This window comes from Peromyscus maniculatus, chromosome 6, assembly GCF_049852395.1.
Source record: "Peromyscus maniculatus bairdii isolate BWxNUB_F1_BW_parent chromosome 6, HU_Pman_BW_mat_3.1, whole genome shotgun sequence".
Classification (NCBI taxonomy): domain Eukaryota; kingdom Metazoa; phylum Chordata; class Mammalia; order Rodentia; family Cricetidae; genus Peromyscus; species Peromyscus maniculatus.
Window position 1 is genome coordinate 16527802 of NC_134857.1, and position 19123 is coordinate 16546924.

The 19123-nt window shown below is 36.7% G+C and overlaps 1 protein-coding gene and 1 pseudogene across 7 annotated transcripts in view; one reads left to right on the forward strand and one right to left on the reverse strand.

Moving 5' to 3' along the window:
- Positions 1-1978, reverse strand: part of LOC102906249 (C-terminal-binding protein 2 pseudogene) — a 36395-nt pseudogene extending 34417 nt beyond the window's left edge.
- Naaladl2 (N-acetylated alpha-linked acidic dipeptidase like 2) overlaps positions 1-19123 on the forward strand; it is a 1286850-nt gene that overhangs the window by 1135609 nt on the left and 132118 nt on the right. The gene's annotated exons all lie outside the window — the stretch shown is intronic.

The following is a 19123-nucleotide window of genomic DNA, read 5'->3' on the forward strand; positions in this document are numbered from 1 at the left end:
TGATGTGCCTTCTGCTTTGACGGTGCCGCCTGGTGCCCACCCCCTTTAATATGTACTTATTTATTTATTTATTTATCCAGTAGGAGAGGTTTGCAAGCTGTCTTTGGCTACTTGCATGTAGAAACTACATTCAATTATGTGGGTTCCATCCTCATGGAGGCCTGCTAAGTGCTGCACCTATTCACATTATTTCATTTAAAAAGTAGATTTAACATGAATTTTGAAGTATGCTAGGTCAGAGACAAATTTAAAGTATGTCTAGTGTACTTCTGGATCAAGAAAACACATAATATTAATCTTTACTGAAAAAATTTACAATGATATGAAAAGGTACTTTTCTAAAATGTCAAAAATGTATCTTTATTTCAGTGTGCAAAATATGATTTAAAAAAGCTATATCACTCTTGATTATCAGCAATACAAAAATAGGGTAAAGTATAATAGAACAGTAACAGGTGTATGAAAAGGAATATTTCCTTCTTCCTTTACATCTGTCATCTATCTATCTATCCTCAAGAGAAGAGCAGACAGGACTAAAAACTTCAACCACAATATACAACTGTGGTCCCTTTGGTGGAGGCTCTCATCAACTTTATTTGTAAAAGTAAACTGTTGTTCATTTTCACTAAACCATTCTCATATCCCCACTTGGCTCATTCTTTCCTGATTTTCCAAAGTCTTTCCTGCAAAACTTCAGCAATAATTATATAAAGTTATTATTCCTTTATCATGCAAAACAATATGATAAGATCAAAGTAAATTTTACCTCTAAAATACCTGAAATTTTGTGAAACATTCAGTACAGGAGAAATTTCATAGAAATGTAATAAAGTCTATTTTAAAATATTATAATTATATAATTTGAAACTTTCCATTTATTTAACTGAGATATTTATTTATTTATTTATTTATTTATTTATTTATTTATTTATTATTTAAAGCCTCTGTTGACAAATGCTGAGGATTTGTTGACTATTTTGAAAAGATTGTTTTAAGCTCTTATTACCAATCAGAAATGAAGTTTACAAAATCTCAACTTGACTGGACATGAAATAGTTTAAAAACCTTTAAAAGTGTATTGAGAAAAAAAAATAACAAGATTAAGAAACAAACAAAACCACATAAGTCATTACCCAAAAGAGACATTTTTAGGCAAAATAAAACCACATGCTGTGTAGACTTGAGGACTTCAGTTCTAGTCTTTGTTCTATTCATTTCTTCTTGCTGGGTGAGTAAGCAGATGATAGTAAAGACAGGAAGTCAACACCCCACTCAGCCTTGGGAATGGACGACTTCTCAGCCTCTGACTGGCCACTTCAGCTGCGTGACTGCACATGCACAGTTCAGGAGCTAAGCAAGGGGTCTTGCATCTTACATCGTCAATGCGCTGCTGATTACATGCCCCGTGGTCACGCAGTCAGCCATGTGTGGTGTAGCTCTGTAAGCCCACCTGATCATGTTCATGGGAACCCTTAAAAAGCTGCACACAGACCTCCCCCCACTCCTCTCTTCTATATTCTCTCACCCCACGATCTTTTCTCTTCTTTCTTTCACACCTTTCCTCCCGGTAACCAGCCCTGCCTTATCATTTTTAAAACCAACACTTGTCTCTTCGTCCTCTTGTGCTTTAGGGTTCTCTGGGCATCGAAGTCAGTAATTGAAGTTACAGCACCACTGACACTGAGGTGGCGGATGGTTCTGGGTGTCATCTCCTTGATTTCCCTGTCCTCTTCGTTGTCCTCTCTTGGGGTCTTTGGAGAGGAGGGCCTCTGTGGAATTCAGGTCTGAAACAGTGATACATACCATGTCTGGCTAGTCTGCCTTGCTCCCCTGCATCCTGGTTGTCAGCACTGTCCATCACTTCTCCCTGCACAGGAGGGTTGGAATACTGTGGTCGGTCGATGCCCTTAGGGTCTCGCACAAAGTGGGGGAACCTTCCATGCTTTAGGGCCCGTGTTGTTGGGCCAGGCTCTCCCATCCATCAGATTCTTCCCCACTCTGGAAACTGTGTGGAAGACCCCGACAATGACATGATTTGCATATCTAAAGGCTATGTCTGGCTACATATTCACCACCTCGAATTGAGATTGTACCAGGACCTGTAACATTTACCGCCTCTGCATCGTTTTCCTCTGCACTGAGAAGGTACTTCCTGGTGTTATGGTTACAGTGGTGGTCTGGTGCATAAACACTTCTTTTGTGTCATTCCCCTTGATGAAACTATGTCCATTCCTTACACCGAACCACTGTGATGATCTTGTCCCCAGAAGCAGGCAACACAGTGGGACTGCCTGGGCTGCTGCTGCTGGTTGAGGTTGGCTCGATGTCAGTTGCAGGGAACTGCGCTGCTCAAGGTTGTGGGCATGGTGACAGCCTCTGCTGCAGATGTGCATCCTCCCTGATGATGACTAGGCCTACTGGAGGAGGCTTTCAGGATGCTCCAGGGTCCACTCTTCCTTCCTGTTACCTATCAAACTTGGAGATAGTTATAAACTCTGAAGTTTGTTCGTTTGAGTGGGTTACATTTCCAATATAAAAAACTACCCAGTTTCCAAAATATATATGAAAACAGGGTTTTGTTTTGTGCCTGAATATTAATCCTTCAGAATACATATACACAGGAAAGTAATATGAACATGATTTATTTTTAAAATTTTTACATTGATTAAAAGATTGATTTGTTATGTGTGTATATGTGCATATACCCAACCATGAATACACCATGAAATTTGCATGTTATCATTGGAGGGCACTTGCACATATACAGAGGACAACTGGCATAAGACGATTCTTTTTTTTTTTTTCCACCATGTGGGTCTTACAGATGATGTTAAGGTAATCAGGCCCTGTGGGTAAAGCTGTTACCTATTGAGCCATCTCTCTGACCCATGAAACATATTTTTGAGAAACCACGTGCTTCCTATTGAGGCAAGTTTGACCATCAGTGTTTATGAATACTATTTAACTGATACAGATACAACTAGAGATAGGGAATTTTCTGAGTAAGAATAATCACAAAAGAAAGAACCATTCTTGGGTAATTTAGATTATTGTTCCAATCTTCAATCTGTTATCATATCTTATAGTTGTTTCAAATTTCTTTTAAAGCCTCATGCTTGCCAGTAGTTTATCTTTGTGGTTCTAATATAACTCACTAGTCATAACTAGTCATAACTAGTCCTAACTGAATGAAGGGTGATCCATATTGTTGTAGACTGTTGAGAGTACAGTGTTGGCTAGAGTTTGGTTGGTAATATACAGAATTATTGGGAGTCACTGGCTGTCTTCTTAATTTTTTTCTATTCTGATGGATAGAGATTTTTGCATGTGTGCTTGGCCTTAATTTATATTTTCATTAATAAACAGAAAAACGCAGACATTTTGTAAAAAAAATAAACCATCATTAAGAAAGTCATTTTGAGACTAGATTTTATCTCATGTATCTCAGATAAAATCAAGACTCAAAATATATAAGGCATGGAGTATGTCCTTATTCCTCTGTACACAGGTTTAATCTCCTGTACATATAAGATATGGAGCATATCTTTGCTCCTGTGAATACAGGTTGGACATCTGCTAACAAGAGACTACATAAAATATTCATATATGTATAGACTCTTTTCACACAGCAATATTTTTGTATTAAAGAATAATCAATATGAAAGGACTTTTAATTTGAATGAGTAGTCAAAACTTATTGATATTAAATTATAAGCCTTTCTCCTGATTGTTCCCACATAAAACCCTAAAATGATCATGTTCACTTTCATTTGTATTAAGTAAAATTAATCTAGGATGAAGAGGAGACATATAATTATGTATATTTGACTAAGTGGCTTAAACTTTTTCCCTATCAAAATCTGTGAAAGGTTTTACCCTATCATATTTCCAGCTTAGGGTGATGGCTCTCTCACTAATTTCCTATGACACAATGAATTTCTTCCTCTTCATTTGGATGATCCCTTAACTTGTATTTTCATCACCTGGGTAATGCAATTGACAAGTGTGTATATGAGCCCTGACACATCTCATCGATATATATTGTAGTCAAGGAGAGTAATTTGCCCAAAGATCATAGCCTGCCCAGTAATTTATCTCACACCTGCCCAAGCAGACACAACAGTCTAGCTCATCCATCAAGTTCATGATGTAAGCCCAATGGAATTGGAGGCTTAGAGTACGAAAATGAGATTGGTGTGATCACAATTACATGCAAGGTGACAGAGCAAGTGTTACAAGGCCATTTAAAACAATTGCTCACCAATATCTAAACATTTAAATTAGTATAACAGCATCCAAATAAAATGAGGGAAAATAGTTAATTCAGAAAGAAATATTTTTAAAAGCCATTGGCTTGATGGAACAATATCCTTAGAGGGTTTATGTTAAAAAAATAAGAATATATATTGCAAGCTAAAATTTATGTATTTTTTATTTCTATCACAATTAAATAATAACATAAATTCTGATTTGTTGTGAAAGCATTTTAACATTTAAAAAGTACCATGTTTGAGCCTCTGTTTTCAATCCTCAGTGATGGAAAAAGTAGTGGTTAGTATGTAATTTTCAGGCATTTGTCACCCTTCCATGCACTTGAGATGACAGGTGATAATATCCCAGTTTTATAGATAAAAAAAAAAAACAGAAATATGGAAAATAGAAAATAATTTTTCACAGTAGTTAACACTGGCCACTGGAAGTGCCAGGGGTATAATTTAGGTCTCTGCCATCCAGGACTTCCTGCCACAATGGCAGACTGCTTTGTGTGGCATTCACATGTTTCACATGTTAATGCTCCATAAAATATGCACAGCAGTTAACTGCAGGGCTGAAACAAGTCTTGGCAGAGTGTAGGGCATTCTCCTGGTTTTTCATGAAAGAAAATGAAATTCAAAAGTGGGCAGAAACTAAAATTAGAGCTCAGTTTCCTAGATTTCAGTTGGCTATTTTGAGATACTGAATTAAGTAAATTCATTATCTATATCCTATCTTTGTTTTAATATATTCCAATCAAACTTCTCCTAGCTCTTACAAATACTTTTATTAAAAACTTCACAATCAGGTTCCAGAGAGATGATTCAGCAATTAAGAGCAGTTGCTTCTCTTTCAAAGACATGAGTTCAGTTCCTAGCACACATTCTGGTGTCTATAACTCCAGCTGTAGTGTATGGGCTACCCCTCTCTGACTTCCACAGGTGTTTGCACTCACGTGCACATATCCACACATAGGCACATACATGCCCATGATGAAAAAATAACAAATCTAAAAAGTCCATATTCTTAAAATTTGGTCATATCCAGATACAAAATTAAACTGAAAAGAGTTTAGTGGGAACTTTAAATGGAAAGTGTAGCATGAATCTTAAATGGTCTTATTAATAAAAACAAACCTGGAGTCAGGTATTAGGGTGAATGCTGGAAGATCAGAGAAGCAGAACAAGCCACAGCTACCTCACCTTGCCAATTCCTCAGATGATCCTGTATCCTCAAACTGGAAGCTTCTGTGTCCTCATCCAAGTGAATCTCAGCTGAACTGCTGCTTGAAAGCCTGAAAGCTTAACCAGCCAAAAGCTTCTAGTTTCTGGTCTTCACACCTTATATATCTTTCTGCTTTCTGCCATCACTCCCTGGGATTCAAGACTCAATTCTTGGGATTAAAGGTGTGTGTCACCATGCCTGGTTGTTTCCAATGTGGCCTTGAACTCATGAAGATCCAGATGGATTTCTGCCTCTGGAATGCTAGGATTAAAGGCGTGTGCTACCACTGCCTATCCTCTATGTTTAATATTGTGGCTGTTCTGTTCTGTGACTCCAGATAAGTTTATTAGGGTGCAAAATATTTTGGGGAACACAATACCACCACATTTCCCCTTTTTTGTCTAAAATTTAAAAAAGCTTATAACTAATACAAGAAAAACTATATCCAATAAGTATATAAAATATATACAGTCAAGAATTACATTAATGATGTCTAGTCCATTAACATTTGACAGGTTCAGATGAAAAACTTCATTTTATATATATATATATATATATATATATATATATATATATATTAACAATGTCCAGTCCAGTAACATTTGATAAACTCAGACAAAAATTTTCATTACTTATCCTATTTAAAACAAGCAGTTCCTTTTTAAAAGTAGATTTAATAATTGACCTTTTTATCTTATCATATCCATATTCTTTTTTTTTCTTTTCATAATAGATTCAATAATCTACCTTCTGTCATTTTTATATCTTCCCCTTTTTCTTTTTAGAGTAGATTCAATTATCTACCCATTTATCTTATTATTTCTTTAATTTTTTTCTCAGAGTAGATTCAATGATCTACCTCATATCTAGGAAAGTGTCAGTATGAGCCTGAAGAATTAATTTTGTTTTCTTCTTGATCTTAGCTTTGTAGACAGCAGAATTAATCATTGTAATACAGCTATATACATTACTGGTGAATATGATATCTTCAAGTATTAGTTTGGTATTACATCTGGAACTTTTAACACTTGACATATAGATTAGCTTTTATAGTAACATAGCTAAGTGGGTAGTTATAAGAACAAGGAAGACACCAGAAAACATACCAGACTGCAGGAGAAAAAATACACAAGGCTCAAGCCTACACAAAGAACTACAAGCAACTGAGTAAAGCTGGGAGTGGGAGAGGTGTCCTCTCTAGGGGAGAGCATGCCAATTGGTTGTCCAGTGCCAAACCATCATTCCCCAAAACACATAAAAGCAACATTACATGGACTGAACAGATTATGTTAAGGAATATATAGAAAGTAAAGGTATAAATGTTGTAATTATAATCTCCCTTGTTTCTATGTGGGCTTAGGAAATTGAAGTCTAGAGATAAGTGAGGTAAAATTCTTTGAACACATTAATACAAATACCATTCAAACATAATGTAGCTATTTTTCCCACAGCTGTCTTTGGATATCAGGCATACATCATTAGTATTGGGTGGGGTTTTTTTGGAAATAATATGGTAAATATGGTGGTAAATTACTAATTTTCAGATTTTCAAGTGTTTCCTGTATGTAAAAAGAAGTAGACCAGCCAGTCTATTAACCAGGTAGAACAAAGAAAAAGAACTTAAGGGGACACATTTCTTACTTGAGATGCTTCAATACAAGTATTTCACACTTCAAATATTTTATAAGAGAAATATCTAAGGAAAGATGCACAGTGATAAGTTTTCCAATTTCAGTGAATAAAGCCTTTTGATTGCCCATTTAAGTCTGGAGATGAGGAGTCAGGGAAGGAGCCACTGTCCTCACCAATGTGCAGGCAGCAGAGGCCACTGAACTGAAAGTGAGGAGACAGACATGGCTTTGTGTGAGTTCTTTGGTAGCCATAGATACACAAAATCAGACATCTGTTTGTATCAGATAAGCAAGGATGAAGTTAGATGAAGAATATGCTTTTCTTCTGTGATCTGTCAGGAGGGTTCATTTAACACATCTTTCCAAATCTTGGTATTTTGTTGTTGTTTGTTTTAATGCCCTTGAAATTTAGCATGATTTCTAACCACACATACTTTTTTTTTTTTGCTTTTTTAAATTTTTATTCATTTTACATATCATCCACAGATCCCCCTCTCATATCTCTTCCTGATCCCCCCAACCCACTCCTCATCCCCTCCTCCAAAAGGGTAAGTTCTCCCATGGGGGAACAGCTAAGCCTGGTACATTCAGTTGAGGCAGGACCAAACCCCTCCCTGCTGCATTCAGGGTGAGCAAACTGTCTAACCATAGGTAATGGGATCCAGAAAGCCAGCTCATGCACCAGGGATAGATCCTCATGACACTGCCAGGGGACACTCAAACAGACCCAGCTACACATCTCTCTCCCATATGCAGAGAATGTAGTCCAGTTCTATGCAGGTTGCATAGCTGTGGGTCTAATGTTTTGAGTTCCTATGAACTTGGTTCCCATTGTGATCTTGACCCACTTTATTCATATAATCCTTCTTCCCTCTCTTTGACTGTACTCCCAGAGTTTGGCCTCTTGCTTGGTTGTGGATCTCTGCATCTGCTTCCATCAGATACTGAATGAAGGTTCTATGATGACAGTTAGGGTTTTCACCAATCATATAATTAGTGTAAGCCAGTTAGGAACCCTCTCCGCTATTGCTAGTAGTCTAATCTGGATTCGTCCTTGTAGATTCCTGAGAATTTCCCTAGCACCAGGTCTCTCCTTTTACCCAATAATGTCTCCCTCTATCAAGTTATCTCTTTCATTGCTCTCCCACTCCGTCCCTGCCCCAGCTGGACCATCCCATTCCCTCATGTTCTCATCCACCATTCCCTCCCCTCTATTGCCTCCCACCCCCAGTTTACTCCTGGAGATCTCCTCTGCTTCCCTTTCCCAAGGTGATCCATATGTCCCTCTTAGGGTCCTCCTTGTTTCCCAAATGGCAGAAAGACATTTAGAGAATTTCTCAGAATCATTAGTCATTAGGGAAATGCAAATCAAAATGTCTCTGAGATACCATTTTACACCTGTCATAATAGCTAAGATTAGAAACACTGAAAACAGCTTATGTTGGGGAGGATGTGGAGCAAGGGGAACACTCCTCCACTGTTGGTGGGAGTGCAAACTTGTACAGCCCCTCTGGAAATCAGTATGGCAATTTCTCAGAATTGTGGGGGTCAATGTACCTCAAGACCCAATGATATCACACTTGAGCATATTTTCAAGGGATGCTCAATTATACTACAAGGACACTTGTTCAACTATGTTCATAGCAGCATTATTCATAATAACTGGAACCTGGAAGCAACCTTGATGCCCCTCAACCAAAGAATGAATAAACAAAATGTGGTACATATATACAACGGAGTATTACTCAACTGTAAAAAAAAAAATGACATCATGAAATTTGTAGGCAAATGGATGGAATTAAAGCATATCATCTTGAGTGAGGTAACTCAGACTCAGCAAACAAACAGGGTATGTACTCACTTATAAGTGGATACTAGGTGTAAAGCAAAGAATGAGCAGACTACAACCCACAGTTCCAGAGAAGCTAGGAAACAAGGTTGATGTAATTCTTAATAATAAAACTTATTTATCTTTTAACTGACTCATCAGACATCAGCTACATGTTGGACTTTTCAGCATACAGTATAGAAACTGCACTTATTACACAAGCCTGAGACAATAACATTACTTTAATGGCACATTCTCATTTGATGTACATTATTATAGTTCCTCTGATGGAACTGTTTTCTTGCACAATAGGCGACCTCTTGTTGGAATCTATTATTCTAATTGCTACCAGAGGGATGGAGAAAACAGATTGCTTTCATCATTGTTGTACCCATATTCTTTACAATGAACTTTCATAGCTGCCTGAGTTATTAGAATGTCCTAATATTCTTGAAGTTTGGCCCATGGAACTATCAGAAGGAAAGCCATTGGGTGTTTGATAAGTTGTCTGCTCTGGCCACAGATCTTTTTTATGAGATATTTCTCACTATATTATTATGACTTTAAGAACAGCATTGTAATGTAACTCTATATTACATTTGGCTTTTACTATATCTTCAGAGATTTTTCATTTTCAACAACAAAAATGAGACTGCATAATAACTGCAACAATACCACATGTAAGAGAGTTGGGTCTTGTCTAAGTGAGTTCAGAATGAAATAGCAGCCATCATACAGCACACGGAAACATTAGGGAAAGGAAAGCACATTTCAAGTCACTCTTTTTAGTCTGTATTGTTTGTACACAAATCCTAATAAGATTTCTTTGATTGCTCTCCTCTTTGCAATGATAATTTCTCCTAATTGTACATTGCTTTAGCAGCAGGGTCATCTGTATTTACACACATACACACACACACACACACACACACACACACACACACATACACATTTACTGTTTACAAAACAACAAGGTTGTCTCAGTTTTCCATTTGATATAGTGACCACAAAAGTGTTCAATGTAGTACGAACACAGTTTAATGTGTTTGTGACTTAATATTCTTTTCTCACATACAAATTTTCTGGCTTCTGACAATCAACATTTGTTAACAGCATTTATTGCTTACACATTTATTATGTGTCAGGCAGTGTACCGTGTATGTATTAGTTACTTGTCTTGCTTATGTGACAAAATAAACTGGCAAGAGCAGCTTATGGAAAAAGGGTGGACTCTGGCTCCACAGTTCCAGGGTAGGTACAGTGTGCAGTGAAGTGTGATCCTAATTAGTCTTAACAATAAAAACCAGAGTCAAATATTGAGGTAAATGCTGAAAGATCAGAGAAGCAAAGGAGCAGCCACAGACACTTCTTACCTTTCCAAATCATCAGATCAAAAGGGAGACTGAGATCCTGTCTCCACTTGCTTTATATTCCTGTCTCTGCCTCCCTAGTACTGGGACTAAAGGTGTGCACCACCACTACCCAGTGTTGTTTCTCTTTTTGACTGGTTTAATCTTGTGCCACCCAGGATGACCTTGAGCTCCTGATTCTTCTGCTTCCTCTTCCCAAGTGCTAGGATTAAAGTTGTGTGTTACCACTTCCTGGCCTCTGTGGTTAACTAGTGGCTAGCTCTGCCCACTGATCCAGGCAAGCTTTATTTGTCAGAACACAAACAAAATATCATACAACATGCCCCCCTTTTAGTCTAAACAAAAAGCGAAGGTTTCAACTAACATAGAAAAACTATATACAATAAGTACAATAACTATATGCAAATATATACAGGCAATAATACATTAACAATGTCCAGTTAGCATTTGTCAAATTCAGAGAAAATACTCCATTATCTGTCCTATCTTAGTGAGTCCAAAGTGTTGTACCTAATTCACTTTCTATCTTAACTTGCATTACCAACCAAAAACTATCTTTTGATGTCTCTCAACCTTATACACTTTACACCTCTTTTGTGAGTTTCTTTTCTGAATTTGTTAAAAAGGAAAACTATAAAGTATTCAACTCCATCAGAGACCTAAGAAAGATATATTACCTAAGTAAACAGGAAGTGTAGGGCAAACAACTTCCAAAAATAAAAAAATGACAGAAACAGCTGGCTGCCTGGATAGTCACCAAAGGTTCCTCTGCAAATTTGGGGCATCGATCTTCAACCTACAGGCCTAGAATATCTGACAGATTTGTGTGAAGTAGATTTTTGAAAGACTATTCTGCCTTGTCTTGGCTAAGTTCAGCAGTCACTTTTCTGTTTTGCTTGTCCAATTTGGACAGTATAATGTAAGTATTCAAAGCAAGGGCAGTTTCTTGCCCAGTGGCTAACTTTTGCCTCAAAGAAAATCAACTCCATATGGAGTTTTTTTGATGTCCATCTTTTTCTCTGAAGTAGATTGGTGCTGTCAGGAGCAAACATTGTTATAAAAAAAAAAAAAGAACCTTATGTTATATTTTAAAAACCATATTCTATAGATCTCTGAAGCATTTGAAGACCACTTGCCTATCTAAAATATATCTCGGTTTGACCTTGAAAACATACCTAGCATGACTACAAGTTTGATTATAATACTTGACTAACTATTAACCTGCATTTCCTTATTATTCTAAATAGCTTGTAATAATAACTTTCAAGGACTAGAAATTTACATTACATTGTTAGATGAACTATGTAGGGACAATACTTTGAACAGGAGTAGAAATTTATGTACAGTATGTTCTAACAAAAATAACCTTAAATCTGTATCAATATATAAAAATCCACATCAATGTAAAATGTTTAAAACTAGTAGTTGCTTTTTTGGTTTAAAAGTAGATTCAATAATCTACCTTTTTATCCTATGTCTATGTCCCCTGCCCCTTTTTTTTAGAACAATATCCCTGAACCTAATCTCCTTTGTTCAACTTTTTTCTGACTATTACCAATAACACCTCATAACTAACCCCCTTGAACAATGACAAATATCCATAACCTACTAAATAACCAAAACCAGCCCATTCCAGCTCTTGGGAATATGGTCATTGTGTTCTTAAAATTACTTCCTGCTGTCTGGAGGTAACAGCATCTTTAGGGGACCCTGAAAAAAATGGGATAATTGGTAAATCCTGGGAGAGCTAGCTATATCATTTGTTATACAGTCTCTGTGTAATGGAAAAATGCAGGGCTTGTCTCAAGTCCTGGCCAGAGTAGCCTGTGAGGTTGGATCATCTCATCCAGCCACCTTGAAATTATCCTGAGCAGTTTATAGTCCAAAGCTGGTGTTTATTAGCTTAGTGGTGTTAGCATAGATTAGATGGAATCACTGTGGGGCCCCATCCTCCTTTTGGAGACTTCAAAGGTCCCTGTTGAAAATAATCACAGTTCACTACAGAAAACTTAGAAATTTTAAATGTCATATGCTGCAGATCTCAAAGAGGTTAAAGGACCATAATTTATTATATACATCCAGAGTACAAAAACTTAATTCCTAGCATCCTGATAAAGACTCAAACCTGAAATCATGTACAGGAAGCCAAGATGAATCCCTTTTCTAGAATTATTACTCTATATGACAATTAATAAGATGATGTAGATGTAACCAATCCTCTTATTAAAATAAGAAACACAGAGCCAATGTAAAAGAGAAAGCCAAGAGGTCAGAGCTCAGAGATAAAATCTTACCTCCTGCAGTGCTCCTAACTTCTCCGTGAGAGAGCTACTTCCTGTTTGTCTGTGTTTAAATGGTCTTTCTGTTCTGCCTTCTCATTGGTTCTAAACCCAACCACATGACTGCCTCATCACTGCCTGTAAGTACCACCCTCCAGGTCTTAAAGGCATATGTCTCCAATACTGGCTGTATCCCTGAAAACACAGAAATCTACCTAGCTCTTCTAACCATCATGCTCTTGCTATGGCTCTAATAGCTCTGACCCCATGGCAACTTTATTTATTAACATAAAATTAAAATCACATTTCAATACAAATAAAATATCACCATATTTCCCCTTTTCTATTTTAATAAAAAGAAAAAAGGCAAAATGTTATAACTAACAAAAGAAAAACTATATACAAAAGTACAATAACTATATACAATATATACAAGTAACAAATACCTAAACGATGTCTAGTCCATTTGTATTTGACAAATCAGATAAAATAATTCCCTTATCTATCCTATTTTAGTAAGTCCAAAATGTATCTAATTCATTTTCTATCCTAATTAATCTTCAACTATAACTAACTAATCTTCAACTCCCTCAGAGATCCAAGAAGGAAATAATATTAGCTAACAAAAATAAAAACAGGAAGTGCAAAAAAGCAACTTCCAAAAATTTTGTGAGTTGACAGAAACAGCCAGCTGCCTGGACAGTCACCTGAGGTTTCTCTGCAGTGTTGGGGCATCATCTTCAGCCTATAGGCTTATCGTATCTGACAGACTCATTTGTGAAATAGGTTGTACACAAGGTCAACAGTTCAACCTCACATTGGGTGAGAGCAGTCCATGTACCAGAAACACCTGAATTCCACTAGTGTCATGTCATGATTCAGGATTTTAAATTCTGGAAATTGTTGATGGTTTTTGAATTCAGCTGTCCATTCTTCTTGGCTGTGTATATATGGCTTCATCTCAGCATCCTCTTCTTCTCCACATCCCTCTATTAAATGCCAGTCTGCTATTGAGAGGTGTGAGCTTTCAGTTGCTGTTCCATTGCACAACAGAAGCCATCGGCCCACTGCCTGTTCAGCTGCCTTCGAAGAAAAGGGCACTGTACCTTTTCCGGATTGTGAAGGCCACTTCAGGGATGGTGCCATATTGTCCTGGCCTCAGAAGATGCCTTCTGATAAAGCCATAACCACACTTGTTTTGGCAGGAATCGGTAGTCCCTTGTTTCGTGTTCTGTCTGTCCATTTTGTCCTGTTGATTTGAGGATATTTTGTTGTCCAGTGGCTAACTTTTGCCACAGTGAAAATTAACTCCATATGCAGTTTCTTCAGTGCCCATATTTTCTCTGAAGTAGATTGGTACTGCCAGGAGCCGACATGTCTCAAAAAAGAAAAATTTCTAAGTTATTAAAACATTTTAAATGCCATATTCGGTAGATGTCTGAAGGGTTTGAAGATGACCTGTCTAAAACATATCTGCTCAATTTTTAAAACGTATCTAATATGACTACAATTTCTACTGTAATGTCTATAACTACTAACTTTCATTTCTTTATATCCTAATAGTTGGTAATAATGTAAAGTATTTAAAACTAGTAATTATCTTTTCTTTTCTTTTCTTTCTTTCTTTTTTTTTTAAACAAGAACCTTAAATCTAATCTCCTTTGCTTAGCCTTTTTCCTAACCCTTGACAACAACTTGTAACCAAACCCCCTAAACAATGAAAATTATCCCCGACCCAAAACCCATTAAAAAGACCAAAAAAAACCACCCGCCCCACACCACCTCTTTGGGAATGTGGGCGTCATTCTTAAAATTGCTTCCTGCTGGGTATGGGCGAAGTTATCTTTATCCTGAAAGAAAAATTTAGGTTAGTTGTCAAATTCTAGGAAAGGTAACTATATCCTTCGTTATTATCCAGTCTGTGTATAATGCCAAAGTTCAGGGTTTATCTCAAGGCCTTATTCAAGTAGTCTTTGAGACTGGATCATCTCTGCTAGTCATCTCAAAATTGCTCTGATCACCTTGTAGTTCAAAGCTGATCTGTAGATGATATTTGTCAGTTCAGTGATATTATTATTGTCCACGTGGAATTGTTGTTGTTGTGGTGGGGCCCCATCTTCTTCCCGGAGACTTCAGTTGATGTTAGGCCTGGCCGTGATTTCCTGCAGAAAACTGATAAGAGACTCGAACACAAAGACATATATATGCAGCTAATTGAAGCCATTTTTCTAGAATTAGTTAGTAATCTATATGACCATTCATATCTTAACAAAGTTTAAAATGTATATATATATATTAATCTTGTAAATTTTAATATAAAATTTATACTTTAAGAAAAGTTTAAAGAATCAGAATAGAATCAAAGAGTTGAGATTAGTAATAGAATAGTCCCTTAATTAATTTGGCTTTTGTCCTGTCCCATAACAGAAAATGGCTCTTTTATTCTGGCATGATACAGGGAGTTTGTATTTTCATTTTAACAAGATGCTTGAGTTTAAAGAAGGAGAGAGCCATTCTCCAACTTCAAAGTCAGCTTTAAATTTTAATTGAACTGGGACTATTAGAAGACCAATAGTGTTAAATCTTTAGAGAAAAGCAGAAACAAACATTTAAGAAGACATAAAATTTTTTTAGATAATATATACCCATACGCCGTTTCACTCTGTTTCCTGGGATAGATGATTTGTCCCTTTTCTTCAGTTGTCTCATTTGTCTTGTGTTCTTCAGATTCCTTAACCTTCATCCTCCTAAAAGACAAAAACAAAAACCTTTCCCCAAGACTAATTTTGGGGATGTTCCTTTTTGGCAAGTTATTATCTGATTAAATGAAAAGACATGTGTTACTGATACAAGTTAGTTTAAATTGGATGCTCATGCTGGTTGATGAACTATCACCTCCTCTAATTAAGAGGTTTCTCTTGTTCAAATCGAACCTTTATCAATTTTGATGGTACCCACAGCTTATCTTCTCCTGTAGAAATAAAAGCAAAACCTCGTCCCCAATGTAATACATACCCTGGTTTCCATTCTGAGGTCAGCACATCCTTAAAGTATATAGGCTGATTTAATTCTGTAGTTTTTTCTATTACCCAATGTCTCTCTGCAGCTGTTGTTCCTTTCTCATTGGCATTCAGAAAGTTCAAAGTTAATAGAGCATTATGCAGTCTATTTCTGGGGGTTTTTGTTACTCCTTTCTGTTTATTTAGCATATCCTTTAGAGTTCTGTTTGATCTTTCTATAACTGCTTGACCTGTAGGATTATGTGGTATACCTGTAATATGCTTTATTTTGTAATAATCAAAAAACTGTTTCATTTTAACAGAGACATATGATGGAGCATTGTCAGTTTTGATTTGTGCAGGTATACCCATGATGGCCATAACTTCTAGCAAATGAGTGATTACAGAATCAGCTTTTTCAGAACTCAGAGCAGTTGCCCATTGAAATCCTGAATAAGTATCAATGGTGTGGTGTACATATTTCAATTTTCCAAATTCTGCAAAGTGAAACACATCCATCTGCCAGATTTCATTCCTCTGAGTACCCTTTGGGTTACATCCTGCTGGTAATGGCGTTTGATTATAGAAGGAACAAGTAGGACATTTCTTTACTATTTCTTTGGCTTGTTGCCAGGTTATGGAAAAATCCTTTTTTAAACCTTTACTATTGACATGATGTTTTTTATGAAATTCTGAGGCCTCCAGCACATTTCCTATCAATAATTTATCAATCTCATCATTGCCTTGTGCTAGAGGGCCTGGCAGACCAGTATGAGATCGGATGTGAGTTATATATAAAGGATGACTTCTTTTCCTGATTGTATCTTGTAATTGAATAAATAGTGAAGTTAATTCTGAAGCATCAGGGATAAATTCTGCAGTCTCAATATGTAATACCACTCTTTCAGCATACTGAGAGTCAGTTACTATGTTGAGAGGTTCTGAAAAATCCATTAATACCAACAGAATAGCATACAATTCTGATTTTTGCACTGAATTATAAGGACTTTGTACCACTTTACTTAAATTTTCTGATTTGTAACCTGCCTTTCCTTGTTTATTGGCATCTGTATAAAATGTACGAACTCCAGATATGGGTTTTTGCCGTACAATTCGAGGCAAGATCCAATCAGCTCTCTTTATAAAATCAATTCTGTTGCTTTTGGGATATTTGCTGTTAATTTCTCCCAAAAAATTACTGCAAGCTCTTTGCCAAGGTTCACTTTCTGTCCATAATTTTTCAATGTCCTCCTTAGTTAAAGGTATGACAATTTCTCCTGGGTCTATTCCTGCTAATTGACGAAGTCTCAATTTTCCTTTCCAAATCAAGTCAGAGATTTTTTTCCCCATAAGTTTTTAATTTTTTATTTGGTTTATTTGGTAAAAATATCCATTCCAATATAATATCTTCCCTCTGCATTAATATTCCAGTAGGGGAATGCCTAGAAGGTAAAATAACCAAAATGCAATCCAGCTTTGGATCAATACGATCCACATGCCCTTCATGTACTTTCTTTTCTACCAAGGCCAATTCTTTCTCAGCTTCAGGTGATAATTCTCTTGGACTATTTAAGTCCTTGTCACCTTCTAAGGTTTTGAACAAATTAGTGAGTTCATCATTTTTTTCCCCAACAATAGTTCGTAGATGAGAAATATCTCCAAATAATCTTTGAAAGTCATTAAGAGTCTGTAGTCTATCTCTCCTAATTTGCACCTTTTGGGGTCTAATTTTTTTGTAGCTCTATTTTATATCCTAAATAATTAATAGAATCTCCTCTTTGTATCTTTTCAGGAGCAATTTGTAATCCCCAGCAAGGCAAAATTTTCTTTACTTCTTCAAACATTATTTCTAAAGTATCTATATTTGAGTCAGCTAGTAAAATATCATCCATATAATGATAACTTATAGATTTAGGAAATATTTTATGTATTACTTCCAATGGCTGTTGTACAAAATATTGGCACAGAGTTGGGCTATTTAACATTCCCTATGGGAGGACCCTCCATTGAAATCTTTTAACCGGTTGAGAATTATTATAAGTAGGCACTGTGAAAGCAAATCTTTCTTTGTCTTTTTCTTGTAAGGGTATTGAAAAGAAACAGTCTTTTAAATCAATAACGATGAGAGGCCATCCTTTTGGTAACAGAGTAGGCAAAGGAATTCCAGATTGTAGAGAGCCCATTGGCTGAATTACTTTGTTAATTGCTCTAAGGTCTGTTACCATTCTCCATTTACCAGATTTCTTTTTAATAACAAATACAGGAGAATTCCAAGGGCTGGTTGACTGTTCAATATGCTGAGCATTTAACTGTTCTTCTACCAGCTCTTCTAAAGCCTAGAGTTTCTCTGTTGTTAAAGGCCATTGCTGAACCCATACAGGCTTGTCTGTTAACCATTTTAAAGGTAGAGCTGTTGGTATTTTTGGAAGATTATCAGTTGTTGTGCCCTGTTCCTGTATAATATGGATGGCTGGTGACCACTCAAAATAATGCCTTCTAATATTTCTCTCAGAAACATGTGCTAGTTTATGATTTGTTTCTGAGATTGGAGGGATTTTAATCTGAGTATTCCATTGTTGCAACAAGTCTCGACCCCACAGGTTCATAGCTATGTTAGCGACATATGGTTTTAATTTTCCTCTCTGTCCTTCTGGACCTATACATTCCATCCATCTTGCACTCTGTTTCACTCCAGATAATGTCCCAATTCCTAACAGTTGAACGTTTACCTCCTGATGAGGCCAAGCTGGATGCCAAAATTCTGGTGCAATTATGGTAATGTTCGCACCTGTGTCTACCAGACCAGACAACAAAACACCATTTATTTTTATCATTAATTTTGGTCTCTGTTCATTAATAGAAGTTTGCCAAAAAATTTTCTTTATGTTTTCTCCTGAATTTTCTATTCTCTCTGTTTCATCATCCTGACCAGCATGATTTATTCCAATAGTCATTTGGTTATTTAATCGCTCAGAGCAGGGATTTCCTCTACAGCTGCAGGAAAGGTTTGAACTGGTTTTGCTATGGGGGCCTGCATGAGGCCCCTCCGGGAGTTTCCCGAAAACTGAGGCAAAGGATTACCCTGTCTGTCCTTTGTTGATCTACATTCATTGGTCCAGTGTTTTCCCTTTCAGAACCTTCTGCATACTCCCGAAGGAAGGGGCATTCTGTTGCCATTGTTCCTTGAAGAAATATTGCTTCTAGGAATGACCTGTTTACAGTCCCTTTTAAAATGTCCTTGCTTTCCACACCCAAAACATCTAACACTCCTCAAACCTTTTGAAATTACTTCTCCTACCCACGTATCATCATGCTCATCAACCTCAACATTAATTGTTTCTCTAATCCAATCTTCCAAAGGTGCAGATCTTGCCTTTAACGGCCTGATTATTCTTTTACATGCTGCATTCTCAAATGCCAAAGCTTCAATTATTGCCTTACTAGCTTCTGATCCTGAGACCATTCTGTTTACTGCTGAAGCCAGTCTTTCTAAAAAATCTGTGAAAGATTCTTTTGGGCCTTGCATAACCTTTGTGAA